Here is a 14378-nt window from a genome sequence, read left to right as displayed (position 1 = left end):
GAACTTCCGTCATGCTTTTGTTAGCATAAAACAGTTGCTACTCTGCTTTCTTTTATTTCTTTTTCTTGTTCTTTCCTGCAACCTCATTCTTTTGTTCGAAGCAGAGCCTCCTGAGGAGTAGGCAAAGACAACACAACAGAATGTGGAGGAAGTCACTGGGACTAAGAAGTCAATTCCTAGGCGAATGTGTGACAGCATCAATCTCTCCTAATGTCGTTTCCCTTGCAATGTTCTTTATGATCAATCAATAAGCTTTCTTGGTGTTCTTGGGATTGATTGGTTTCATTGCAGGCAAGGAATGTATTAAGCATTAGTCCACTGTGTGCTATCTTCAATACTATTTTGCTTCCTGCTTCTCTCTCAGCGTCCTCTGTCTCCCCTTCTCTTCTATTTCAGAGCAAAAGGAAAACAAAATTATAAAATGTTGACTAGTGGCTGGAGAGATAGCTCAGTCAGGAAACTGATTTCCTTACAAATATGAGGATTTATAGAACCAGGTGGCTAGGTTTAGCTTGTAAGGCAGTAATTCCCTATTAAGTGCACACAGTGTCTAGATGGACAGCTGCTGGTTACTTCTGACTAAAATGTGCCATTTCTGCACCTTTGGGTGGATCTTGTCAGGAGGCCACTGTGGTCCCTAGGCTTTATAGCTGGGCAGGACAATGGGTTACTTTTCTCATTTGGCTGCTTCTGTGGCACTTTACAATATGATAAAGCCAAGTCCTCAGAGAGGTGGCTTTTCAGGTCAATTCCAGCTTGATTCTGCCAAATCCAATGTCCAAAGTCTGTGGTGTCTTCAGCAATAAAATCTATCTCCAAGCTCTGGGAAGCAGCCAAATGCAGGTGCAACAGCTTATATTATTTTGGAACTCTCTTGGACAATCCCATCTTTAAGAGAGGTTTAGCATGCCTGATGCTGGGGGTTTTCCCAGATATGCTATAGCCCTTGTGGAGAGCACTGTCACCCTGTGTGATATAACTCCATTTAACCTATCATATGTAATGCTTTTAAAGTAACATTAGCATGCTTCTCTGTGACTTATTCAAACATTATTAATGCTTTTGTTTCTCTTCCTTTATAATATTTTTGCAGGATATTTGATCACACTGTGATTCCAGAAATTTTGTTGTTTACTGAAAAAAAAGGGTTTCTAATTGAGGTGTGGCTCAGTCCTAGCATACACCTTTAATCAACAGTTTCCTGTTTATTGTAAACAGGATTAAATAAAGTCAACCATAGGTCAAGAGGCAGAGTAAGCAACCAGTTGGACATGGAAGTAAACATTGGAGCAAAACCATAGAGAACAAGAGGATAGGGGATGAATAGAGAGACATGCAGGAAGTAGAGGGGTGTGGGGACATTCACTTTGAAAGGTTTCTGAGATGGCATGGGGAGAACTTCTTTTGGAGACATTGGCAGTGGAGGAAGGTGAGCTAGGTGCTTTCTTTGGCTCTCTCGAGCCAGTAGGCTTTTACCCCAGCACCTGGCTCCTGAGTCCTCACTGGTAAAGTCAAACAATTCAGATCTTGTTACAAACAACATATATCCTTCTGAGTTATGCCTTCCTTACCCAGTTAGATCCCACATCCCTGTACCCTTCCCCATTGCAAGATGAAGGGATAAGATAAAAGTCACATTCCCAATCTGTGTGAATACATGGCTTGGGCTGAACACAGAAAGTTTCTTTGTCTGTACTAACTATTCCTAAGTCTAGATCTGGAAGGTTCTAGCCTCCAATACAGTATGAATTTTCAAGCTAACTAAACTGACTCAACCTTCCTGCACTGCTCCTAAGTAACATCCCTTTCCTATGCTGTTCTTGTGAGAGTTGGGGGTCTATCCTGTCAAACCTTTCTTCCTGATTCTTCACATTGTCTTTCTCTCAATTAGGCATCATTTCAAGCATGGCTGCTTCCTTCCACAAACTAACTTTATCTTCATTGTTTGGGATTAAAAGGTGGATATTAAAGGTGTGTCTGCCTTCCAGCAGGATTGTATCACACAGACCTAGAAGGTTTTTTGAGTAGGATCAGAGTAGCCATGTTTCTTGATTAAAATTCCTCTACAGGGTTCCAATCATTTACTTGCAGTTTTTACAATTTCATTTTCTTTAGAGCTGAATAGAATTCTATTGGGTATGTGGATTACACTTTTAGCATTCATATATCAGTTGAGTATATCTAAGTTATTTTTATTTTCTATCTATTGAGAATAGAATACTGATGTCAGGGTTCTCTAGAGTCACAGACCTTATGGACTGTCTCTATACTGAGGGAATTTATTGTGCTGACTTACAGTCTATAGTCAAGCTACCCTAACAATGGGAAGTCCAAGAAGCTAGGAGTTGTTTAGTCTCATTGTTGTTAGTTGTTTCATTTGGTCTTCTGTAGTAGATTCCAAGAGATGTGCTGACAAGTAAATTAAAGCAGATCAAGAAGAGAAGAATCTTCCTTCTTCCAATGTCTTTATGTAGTTCTCCAGCAGAAGGAGTGGCCCAGATTAAAGGTGTGTACCACCACACCTGGATCTGGTACTTGTTTTGTCTCAGGGTAACCTTAAATCAGAGATTTTTTTGCCATAGTCTCCTGGGATTAAAGGTCTGTACTACCTTGCCTGGGCCTAAGTTTTCATTGCCTCTAGGCCTCAAGATCTCAGTGTCAAGATTCAGGACAGAAACTTGTGTCTTCCCGCCTCAAGATCTGGATCACAGGTGAGCCCTCCAGTTAATATTGAATTGTAGTTCATTAAAGATATAGACAAGTTGACAACCAGGAATAGCCATTATAGAGTGTTGATCAATTTGGCTAAGTATCTCCTTAGAAGAATATCCAGGTCTTTGGGTAAATACCAAGGAGAGGTATAGCTGAATCACGTGGTAACTATACATTTAGTATTTTGAACATTCTCCACAATGATTTCCAGAGCAGCTGTAACAGTCTCATATGCCACTAACAATAAATGTGACTACATCTGTCCCTACAACTTTTCCCAGCATTTTGATATATATTCTTTTCTGCCCCCTATTTTCTTCTTCCTCCTCTTCCTCTTCTTCTTTCTCTTCCTCCTCTTCTTTCTCCTCCTTTTCTTTTCTTTTTTCTTTTCTTTTCTTTTCTTTTCATTTCTTCTTCTTTTTCTTCTTCTTCTTCTTCTTCTTCTTCTTCTTCTTCTTCTTCTTCTTCTTCTTCTTCTTCTTCTTCTTCTCCTTCTCCTTCTCCTTCTCCTTCTCCTTCTCCTTCTCCTTCTCCTTCTCCTTCTCCTTCTCCTTCTCCTTCTCCTTCTCCTTCTCCTTCTCCTTCTCCTTCTCCTTCTCCTTCTCCTTCTCCTTCTCCTTCTCCTTCTCCTTCTCCTTCTCCTTCTCCTTCTCCTTCTCCTTCTCCTTCTCCTTCTTCTTCTTGTAGTTCTTGTAGTTCTTGTTCTTGTTGTTTGAGAAAGAGTTTCCCTGTGTAGTGCTGGCTATCCTTGAACTCATTCAATAGACCGGGCTGACTTCAAAATCAGAGATCTGCCTGCTTTTGCCTCCCTATTCTGGGATTAAAGGCATTCAGCACCACCCAGGTGATATATATAAAATATATATATTTTATCTTAACTATTCTCACTGTAGGAAAAAAAGACCACAAAGGAGTTTTAATTTGCATTTCTCCAGTTGCAAAAGATGTTGAACAGTTTAAAAGACTTTATTGGCCATTTTTATTTCTACTTTTGATCCATGGCCTATTTTAAAATTTGAGCCATTTTTTCTTTATTCTTTTGTTTATTTCTTTGTATATTCTGGATAAAAAACAAATCTTCTACAATATAAACTGGAAAAGTCATAGACCCCAGAGGAGACTATCACTCACATTTTCTTAAGCCAATTTTATTTCTTACTAATTCTATTTTTTTTTTTGTTTTATTTTTTTCAAGATAAGGTTTCTCTTTGAGGAATTATACCTGAAGTTGTCCTCTGACTCACACATATACTTAGGAATGCAGTTTCACCCACACACTTATAAGAACAAATATGTACATATTCTGGTGGTTTAAATGTGCTTGGCCCAGGGAGTGGCACTATATTTGGAGGTGTGGCCTTGTTAGAGTAAAAGTGTTACTGTGAGCATGGGCTTTAAGACCTTCATCCTAGCTGCCTGGAAGCCAGTTAGTCTTCTCCTAGCTACCTTCAGAACAAGAAGTGGCACTCTCAGCTCCTTCAGGCCCATCCCTGCCTGGACCTTACCCCATGCTCCCACCTTAATAATAATGGACTGAACCTCTGAACCTGTAAGCCAGCTCCAATTAAATGTTGTCCTTTATAAGAGTTGTCTTGGTCATGGTGTCTATTAATAGGAATAAATTCCCAAGACACACACACGCACACACACACACACACACACACACATATATATAAAAATTTCAAACTTTTGTGCCTTCTGATAACATGGTATTTTCAGAGGTTAGAAGAGCTGAGACTTCCCACAGACAAGATGTTTCTTCTTAATACTCTATAACTGAACATTTCCCTGGAAATTTTGCTCTTGATCTGCTAAGCTACTGCAGAGCCTAGCAGTTGAGTGAGGCAGCAAAACTCAAATTTTCCAGGAAGGGAGTGGGTGGAAATTTCATTAGCAGTCATGGTTGCCTGCTCTAAGAGAAAAGTTAATTCTCAAAAGAAGCCCTTTAATGAATCAAAGAAGTCAAGAAAATAATTCCAAGTTCTGTAGTTATGTTAATTGGAATCTTACTACTTTGAAGTTAGGATTTCAGAACTTTATAGAACATACTGTGATGTCTTTAGGACATTTTATGATTTGACACTGAATTCAATGTTATGTGGGTACTACCATATATACTTCGGAAAGGAAGGGAATTATTTTATTGTTTATTTTATTTTTTTATTTTATTAGATAGGTTGCATGCTTGAGAGCTGTTGTAAATCTGAAGTACAAAATTATATGAGCATATGTACATATTATTATAATGTTAGATGTTTATTTCTGATCCATAGGTAAAACAACCCAAGTGATTCTGGCATTTTCTAGGCCTTAGGAATATATGGTGTTGAAGAAAATGTGTTCTTTGATTTACAGAATTTACAACTTCAGAGAGAAATTATAGGATGCTTGCATATCCTTACTGTTAAATAACATATATTCAAAATTATTCTTGCAAAGTTTGGGGATTTGAGAAAAGTATAAGTATGTACTTCTGCTCAGTAGTAAATGAAAAGCATTTGTTGGCAAGGATGTGGAGAAAGAGGAACAGTCCTCCACTGCTGGTAGGGTTGCAAGCTGGTATAACCACTCTGGAAATCAGTCTGGCGATTTCTCAGAAAACCGGGCATGACATTTCCAGAGGAACCTGCTATGCCACTCCTGGGCATATACCCAGAGGATTCCCCAACATGCAATAAGGACATATGCTCCATAAGTTCATAGCAGCCTTATTTATAATAGCCAGAAGCTGGAAAGAACCCAGATGTCCCTCAGTGGAGGAATGGATACGGAAAATATGCTATATTTATACAATGGAATACTACTCAGCAATTAAAAACAATGAATTCATGAAATTCTTAGGCAAATAGTTGGAACTGGAAAATATACTAAGTGAGGTAACTCATTCACAAGAGAACACACATGGAATACAATCACTGATAAACGGGTATTAGCCCAGAAGCTCTGAATACCCAAGATACAATTCACATATCAAATCATTCTCAAGAAGAAGGAAGGAGAGGTCCCTGGTCCTGGAAAGGCTTGATGCAACTTTGTAGGGGGTTGCCAGGACAGAGAAGTGGGAGGGGGTTGATTGGGGAATGGGCAGAGGGAAGAAGGCCTAAGGGACTATGGGGAGGGGGGAACCGGGAAAGGGAAAATCATTTGGAATGTAAACAAAGAATATAGAAAATAATTTTAAAAAAAGAAAAAGAAAAGCTCTGAAAGTTTTCATTGATGTAGGAGCCCATGACTTGGGCCCTAATATTTGAGCAAGAATTAATAGCCATAAAGACACTAAATAAAGAGGAAAACCATGAACAGGCATATAGAAGGATTTGTTTATGGACTGAGTCTTTGAGAATAAATCATTCTATCTACCTAGACAATGGAAAGTGATTAGAATATGGAAGAGTAAGTCTAAAAAGACCCTCCTGTATCTTGATTGACAGGCTAAAGGAGTGAGACAAAATCCTCAGACATGGAAGAAGAATGAAAATCACTACACTTTGCATATTCTATATGGATTCTAAAACTAATTTGATTTTTGTTTGTTTGCTTGCTTTGTTTTGTTTTTTACATATCATTGAATTTCCACAAGAACCCTCTAAAGAAATCAATTTGCATACAGGAGCTCATAAATGTGACTCCACTTCGGGATCTTTTTGTACTAGTGACTAACTTTAGAAGTCCTCTGAAAGCTATGAAATTGCCTTCAACCCTCAACTGCATATGGATATGCATACACAAACTACTTCCTATGGTCACTGTGGCCATCAATCCCTGCTTGTTTTCCCTGTTAAAAAAACAACACTCAAAAATTTCCCACAGTAACCCAACATGTGTCTTTCTAGTTCCATAAATCAGTACCGTTTCAAATTGGAAATACATAAAAAACATTAAAAACTATATTACTTAATAAAATCATTATTCTTTACAATCTATTGATAAGGAGGAAAATTTAAATAGCATAATTATAATGATTTAATTATCTCTTTCCAATTTTTTAAATGTTACCGTTCCAACTCTGCCCCCCCCCTCCAAAAAAAATCCAACCAAACAAAACCCAAAGGCCAACAACAAAAATCAGATTGGTTCAGTTCTGAACCATCTAAAGACCAACTCCATTCCTCCCATGTTTAGTATTGTCCATCTAATTTTTAATCCTTTAAAATTAAATCCTTTCTTTTACATTAGGTTTATTTATATCTTCTGCTTCAAATATGAACATTTTTCTTAATTAAAAATTACCATAATGTAGTTGCTTAAAGTGAGATAGTCTAATGGAAAAATGGCTAAATCTAAGTCCTGAATTTTTTCTTATGAGTCAAAACATGTCATATCATATTTATGGCCATAAAATTCTGTCTCACTCTTTCTCAGTACCAGTAGAACAAGGACCTCTTCCTTTAAAATCATGTTCCATGTAGAAAGTTGCCAGTTATCAGAAGTATTACAGCCCATAGTACTATCCTACTCAGCAAGCATTCTTAAACATCTAGTTTCCAAAATGACATTAGGTTAAGAAAGTGAATAATTCTAGAAAGAAAAAATATATGTATATAAGTAATAAGGTCATAGAATAATAAAAGAGACAGAGAAGGAGGAAGCAGGTAGATGGCCTGAACTTCAATGTAAATGTCAGTTTTTCTTTCTTATGTATTATCCATGCAAGAGATTTAAATATTTTGCAAGCAAGAGAGGATTTTTGTAGTGTAAGATAAATGTTCCATTTTGGTACTTATGAGGACATTTGCATGATAGCAAAAGCACAGTGTCTTTTCCCTTGAGTAGGGAAATATATTTTATATTTTTTATAATTCAGATACCACAAGTAAGCTACATCATGGAAACAATATGTATAAAACAATGAAAAATTATAAATTTAATTTTAAAGGAGATTTTTGGCTTTCCATGGTTCATAATATAAAAGACCAATAATCAATAATTCTTGGCAATTCATTTAATTATGTTTAATAATTTCCTTTTGTTATTTAAGCTCAATTTTCTAGACATTTTGTTTTTATTATCTGTGGGAAGATAATTTTGTCATGTCTATTAGAAAGGGAGCAAGAAGATCAAGAAAGCTTGCTGTGGATCTTCTCTACTCTCTCTGGCTTCCCCAGACCCAACTGTTTCCCCTAGACCCTAGCACTGCAACAGAACACTAGCTTTAGCCTCCCTTCCCTTGTCCATGCCTCCCGTGCATCCAACATACCATCTCCAACTTCTTCCCAGCTCATTTCCCTGACTGTTTTGCATTAACACCAACTCATATAGACTGATGTAGACACTCTCTGTGAAACCACAGGCCATGCTTGCTAGAAGACTAGATAGGTTGCCTAAGGACTTTCTCTACTCTCTTTACTTTCTCAATCCCAATCCCCAGGGTCTTCCCAAATGTTGCAACAGAACACCAGCTGCAGCCTCCCTTTGCCCACTCCACATCTCCTACGGATCCTACAGACATTTCTCATTATGCCTCTTATTTCTTTAGCTTCCAATACCAGCATGCATTTCCTGTGAACACTCAAACCAAGCAGGCCACTAAAATAAGGAACACAACATTACATTTCCTGGAAATCCAGGGAGAAAACCAAAACTAAGAAACAAAACACCTATCCAAGAAAAACAAACCCAGAAATCATCACCTAGACTTATAATCACCCTAAACACAAACTACACACTCCTAAATGCCAGCATAAGAACACAATCAATAACAGTGAAGGCAATATGTCTTTACCAGAGCCCAGCTATCCTATGAGAGCAGGCCCCAAATATTCCTTAATACTTAAGAACCTAAGACAAAGTCCTTAAAACCAATTATATGGAGATCATAGAGATCTTTAAATAGAAAAATGAATGCATCACTAAAAGATATCTGGGAAAACAAAAACAAAAATTGGAGGAAATTAACAAAACTGTTAAAGACCTGGAAATGTAAATAAAAGCAATTAAGAAAACACAAACTGAGGAAATTCTGGAAATTAAAGTTTAGTAATTTGATCAAGCTCTGCAAAGGCAAGCTTCACCAACAGAATATAAGAGAAAGAAGAGACAGTCTTAGGCATGGAAGATAACAATAGAAGAAATGAAATCCCCTCGTACTAAGCTCAACTCCAAGTGTATCAAGGATCTCCAAATAAAACCAGACATACTGGAACTAATAGAAAAGAAACTGGGGAAGATCCTTGAGGACATGGGCACAGGGGAAAAGTTCCTGGACAGAACACCAATAGCTTATGCTTTAAGATCAAGAATTGACAAATGGGACCTCATAAAATTACAAAGTTTCTGTAAGGCAAAGGATACCATCAAAAGGACAAAACAGCAACCAACAAATTGGATCTTCACCAACCCTACATCCAATAGAGGGCTAATATCCAATATACACAAAGAACTCAAGAAGTTAGACCCCAGAGAACCAAATAACCCTATTAAAAAAATGGGGTACAGAGCTAAACAAAGAATTTTCACCTGAAGAAATTCATATGACTGAGAAGCACCTTAAGAAATGTTCAACATCATGAGTCATTAGGGAAATGCAAATCAAAACAATCCTGAGATTTCACTTCACACCAGTCAGAATGGCTAAAGGTAAAAACTCAGGAGACCACAGGTGTTAGCGAAGATGTGGAGAAAGAGGAACAATCCTCTACTGCTGGTGGGACTGAAAGATGGTACAACCACTCTGGAAATCAGTCTGGCATTTCCTCAGAAAACTGGGCATGACGTTTCCGGAGGACCCTGCTATACTACTCCTGGGCATATACCCAGAGGATTCCCCAGCATGCAATAAAGACACATGCTCCACTATGTTCATATCAGCCTTATTTATTTATAATAAGGCTGGAAAGAACCCAGATGTCCCTCATTGGAGGAATGGATACAGAAAATGTGGTATATTTACATAATGGAATATTACTCAGCAATTAAAAACAATGAATTTATGAAATTTTTAGGCAATGGTTGGAACTGGAAAATACCATCCTAAGTAAGGTAACCCAATCACAAAAAAATACACATGGAATGCAATCACTGAGAAGTGGATATTAATTAACCCAGAAGATCTGAATACTCATGACACAATTAGCAAATCAAATGATTCCCATGAAGACGGAAGGAGAGGGCCCTGGTCCTGGAAAGGCTTGATCCAGCATTGTAGGGGAGTACCAGGACAGAGAAATGGGAGGGGAATGATTGGGGAATGGGCAGAGGGAAGAAGGCTTATGGGACATATGGGGAGGGGGGAACTGGGAAAGGGGAAAGCATTTGGAATGTAAACAAAGAATATAGAAAAAACATTCAGAACCCTTTTTGGGCAACTCACTCCAATCTGTGCTTTAGAGTACTTCCTTTGCTTTGTGATATAAAATTCAGCTTAAACTGAAAGAGAAGAAGAAAAGGAAGAAGAGGAGGAGGAGGAGGAGGAGGAGGAGAGGAAGAGGAAGAGGAAGAGGAAGAGGAAGAGGAAGAAATGAAAATATCAGTCAATGAAAGTCTTAAATCTAAAAAATAAAAACATGATAAAAGCATCGGGCCAATATCCCTTAAGAATATCGATGCAAAAATACTCAATAAAATTCTTGCCCACTGAATCCAAGAACACATCAAAACGATCATCCACTATGATCAAGTAGGCTTCATCCCAGTGATGCAGGGATGGCTCAATATAAGGAAATCCATCAATGCTTTCCACTACATAAACAAACTCAAAGAAAAAAAACCACATGATCATTTCATTAGATGCTGAAAAAGCATTTGACAAAATTCAGCATCCTTTCATGCTAAAAGTCTTGGAAAGAACAGGAATTCAAGACCCATATCTAAACATAGTAAAAGCAATAAACAGCAAACCGGTAGCCAGCATCAAACTAAATGGAGAAAAACTTGAAGCAATCCCACTAAAATCAGGGACTAGACAAGGCTGCCCCCTCTTACTATATCTTTTCAATATAGTTCCTGAAGTCCTAGCAAGAGAAATTAGATAACATAAGGAGGTCAAAAGGATACAAATTGGAAAGGAAGAAGTCAAACTATCACTATTTGCAGATGATGTGATAATATACTTAAGTGACCCAAAAAACTCTACCAGAGTACTCCTACAGCTGATAAACAACTTCAACAAAGTGGCTGGTTACAAAATCAACTCAAGCAAGTCAGTATCCTTTCTATACTGAGAGGATAAGCAGACTGAGAAAGAATTTAGGGAAATGACACCCTTCACAATAGCCACAAACAGCATAAAGTATCTTGGGGTGACTCTAACCAAACAAGTGAAAGACCTATATGACAAGAACTTCAGATCTCCGAAGAAGGAAATCAAAGAAGACCTCAGAAAATGGAAAAATCTTCCATGATCATGGATGGACAGGATTAATATAGTTAAAATGGCCATCTTGCCAAAAGCAATCTACAGATTCAATGCAATCCCCATCAAAATCCCAACTCAGTTCTTCATAGAGTTAGAAAGAGCAATTCTCAAATTCATCTGGAATAAGAAAAAAAACAGGATAGCTAAAACTATTCTCAACAATAAAAGAACTTCTGCGGGAATCAGTATCCCAGACCTCAAACATTACTACAGAGTTAATAGTGATAAAAACTTCATGGTATTGGTACAATGTCAGGCAAGAATAGGATTGAAGACCCATAAATGAACCCACACACCTATGGGCACTTGATCTTTGACAAAGGAGCTGAAAACATCCAGTGGAAAAAAGATAGCCTTTTCAATAAATGGTGCTGGTTCAATTGGAGGACAGCATGCAGAAGAATATGAATTGATCCATTCTTATCTCCTTGTACTAAGCTCAACTCCAAGTGGATCAAGGACCTCCTCATAAAACCTGACACACTAAAATTAATAGAAAAGATACTGGGGAAGCCCTTTGAGGACATGGGCACAGGGGAAAAGTTCCTAGACAGAACACCAATAGCTTATACTCTAAGATCAAGAATTGACAAATGGGGCCTCATAAAATACAAAGTTTCTCTAAGGCAAAGGACACTGTCAAAAGGACGAAACGTCAACCAATAGATTGGGAAGGTATCTTCACCAACCCTAAATCTGACAGAGGGCTAATATCTAATATATACAAAGAACTCATGAAGGTAGATCACAGAGAACCAAATAACCCTGTTAAAAAGTGGGGTACAGAACTAATCAAAGAATTTTCACATGAAGAACTTCGGAGAGCTGAGAAGCACCTTAAGAAATGTTCAACATCATTAATCATTAGGGAAATGCAAACCAAAACAGTCTTGAGATTTTACCTCACACCAGTCAGAATGGCTGAGGTTAAAAACTCAGGAGACAACAGGTGTTAGCGAGGATGTGCAGAAAGAGGAACTGCTGATGGGATTGCAAGATGGTACAACCACTTTGAAAATCAATCTGATGGTTCCTCAGAAATCTGGGCATTACACTTCCGGAGGACCCTGCTATACCACTCCTGGGCATATACCCAGAGGATTCCCCGGCATGCAATAAGGACACATGCTCCACTATGTTCATAGCAGTCCTATTTGTAATAGCCAGAAGCTGGAATGAACCCAGGTGTCCCTCAACAGAGGAATGGATAAATAAATGTGGTATATTTACACAATAGAATACTATACAGCCATTAGAAACAACGAATTCATGAAATTCTTAGGCAAATGGATGGAACTGGAGAATATCATACTAAGTGAGGCAACCCAGACTCAAAAGATCAATCATGGTATGCACTCACTGATAAGTGGATATTAACCTAGAAACTTGGAATACCCAAGACATAATCTGCATATTAAATGATGTCCAAGAAGAATGGAGGAGTGGCCCCTGGTTCTGGAAAGACTTAGTGAAGCAGTATAGGGGAATACCGGAACAGGGAAGTGGGAAGAGGTGGATGGGAGAATAGGGGGAGGGAAGAGAGCTTATGGGACTTTCGGGGAGTGGAGAGCCAGAAAAGGGGAAATGTAGATAAAAGTATATCGAATTTGAAATGTAGATAAAAGTATATCGAATAAATAAATAAATAAATAAATAAAAGAATAACTGGAATAGAGGGAGGAAAAAATAGCAACTCAGTGGCTCAAAGAATATTTTCTAGAAAAACACAGAACAAAATTTTCCTGACCTAAACAAGAGGATATGGAATACCAGATAGATTGTGCCAGAAAAGAAAGCCACTCACTCTCTATATAATAATCAAAACAGTAAATATACATTTAAAAAATATCAAAAACTGCAAGTGAACAATAACAAGTAACATATAAAGGCAGACCTATTGGAATCACAGGAGTTCTCAGTGGAGAAACTAAAACCCAGAAGAGCTTAGACAAATGTGCTGCTGACTCTAAAAGACCACAGATGCTAACCCACATTACTATACACAGCAAAACATTCAATTATCTTAGATGGAGAAAAAAGGATATTCCATGATAAAGTCAAATTTAAACATTTATCTACAAATCCAACCCTATGAAAGGTACTTGAAGGAAAACTCCAGCTCAACGAGGTTAGCTACACTTATAAAAACAGAAAATAAATAATTTTACTCTATTTACCTTCAACCAAAAGAAGGTAAGTACAAACACACACACACACACACACACACAGGCATGCATACAAACATGCATATACATGTACAAACACATTATCACCACCACAACCAACAACAGCAAAAAATAATAATCATTAGATATTGATCTCTTTCAATAATAATGAACTCAATTCCACAATAAAAAGACAGACTAAGAGAATGGATGGGAAAACAGGATCCATCCTTTTGCAGCATCAACAGACACACCTTAACAAAGCTAAACAAAGAATTTTCACTTGAGGAATATCGAATTGCTGAGAAACACCTAAAGAAATGTCCAACATCCTTACTCATTAGGGAAATGCAAATCAAAACAACCCTGAGATTTCACCTCACACCAATCAGAATGGCTAAGATCAAAATCTCAGGAGAAAACAGGTGCTGCCAAGGATGTGGAGAAAGAGGAACACTCCTCCACTGCTGTTGGGGTTGCAAGCTAGAACAACCACTCTGGAAATCAGTCTGGTGGTTCCTCAGAAAAATGGGAATAGTACTACTGGAGGACCCCACTATACCACTCCTGGGCATATACCCAGAGGATTCCCCAGCATGTAATAAGGATACATGCTCCACTATGCTCATAGCAGCCCTACTTATAATAGCCAGAAGCTGGAAATAACCCATATGTCCCTCAATGGTGGAATGGATACAGAAAATGTGGTATATTTACACTATGGAATACTACTCAGATATTAAAAACAATGAATTCATGAAATTCTTAGGCAAGTGGATGGATCTGGAGAATGTCATCTTAAGCGAGATGACCCAATCACAAAAGAGCAAATATGGTATGCACTCACTGATAAGTGGATATTAGCCCAGAATCTTGGAATACCCAAGAAACAATTCACATATCAAATGATGCCCAAGAAGAAGAAAGAAGAGGCCCCTGGTCCTAGAAAGGCTCAGTAAGCAGTACAGGGTAATACCAGGACAGGGAAGCAGGAAGGGTTTGATTGGGGAACAGGGGGAGGGAGGGTAGAGGGCTTATGGGACTTTTGGGGAGGTGGGATCCTGGAAAGGGGAAATCATTTGAAATGTAAATAAAGAATATATTGAATAAAAAAATTAGAATATTTTCAAGTGAATGGAACTAAGAAC

The sequence above is a fragment of the Apodemus sylvaticus genome, chromosome 20 (assembly GCF_947179515.1).
Source record: "Apodemus sylvaticus chromosome 20, mApoSyl1.1, whole genome shotgun sequence".
Classification (NCBI taxonomy): domain Eukaryota; kingdom Metazoa; phylum Chordata; class Mammalia; order Rodentia; family Muridae; genus Apodemus; species Apodemus sylvaticus.
The sequence above is the reverse complement of the archived record's forward strand: the minus strand, read 5'-3'. Positions refer to the sequence as shown.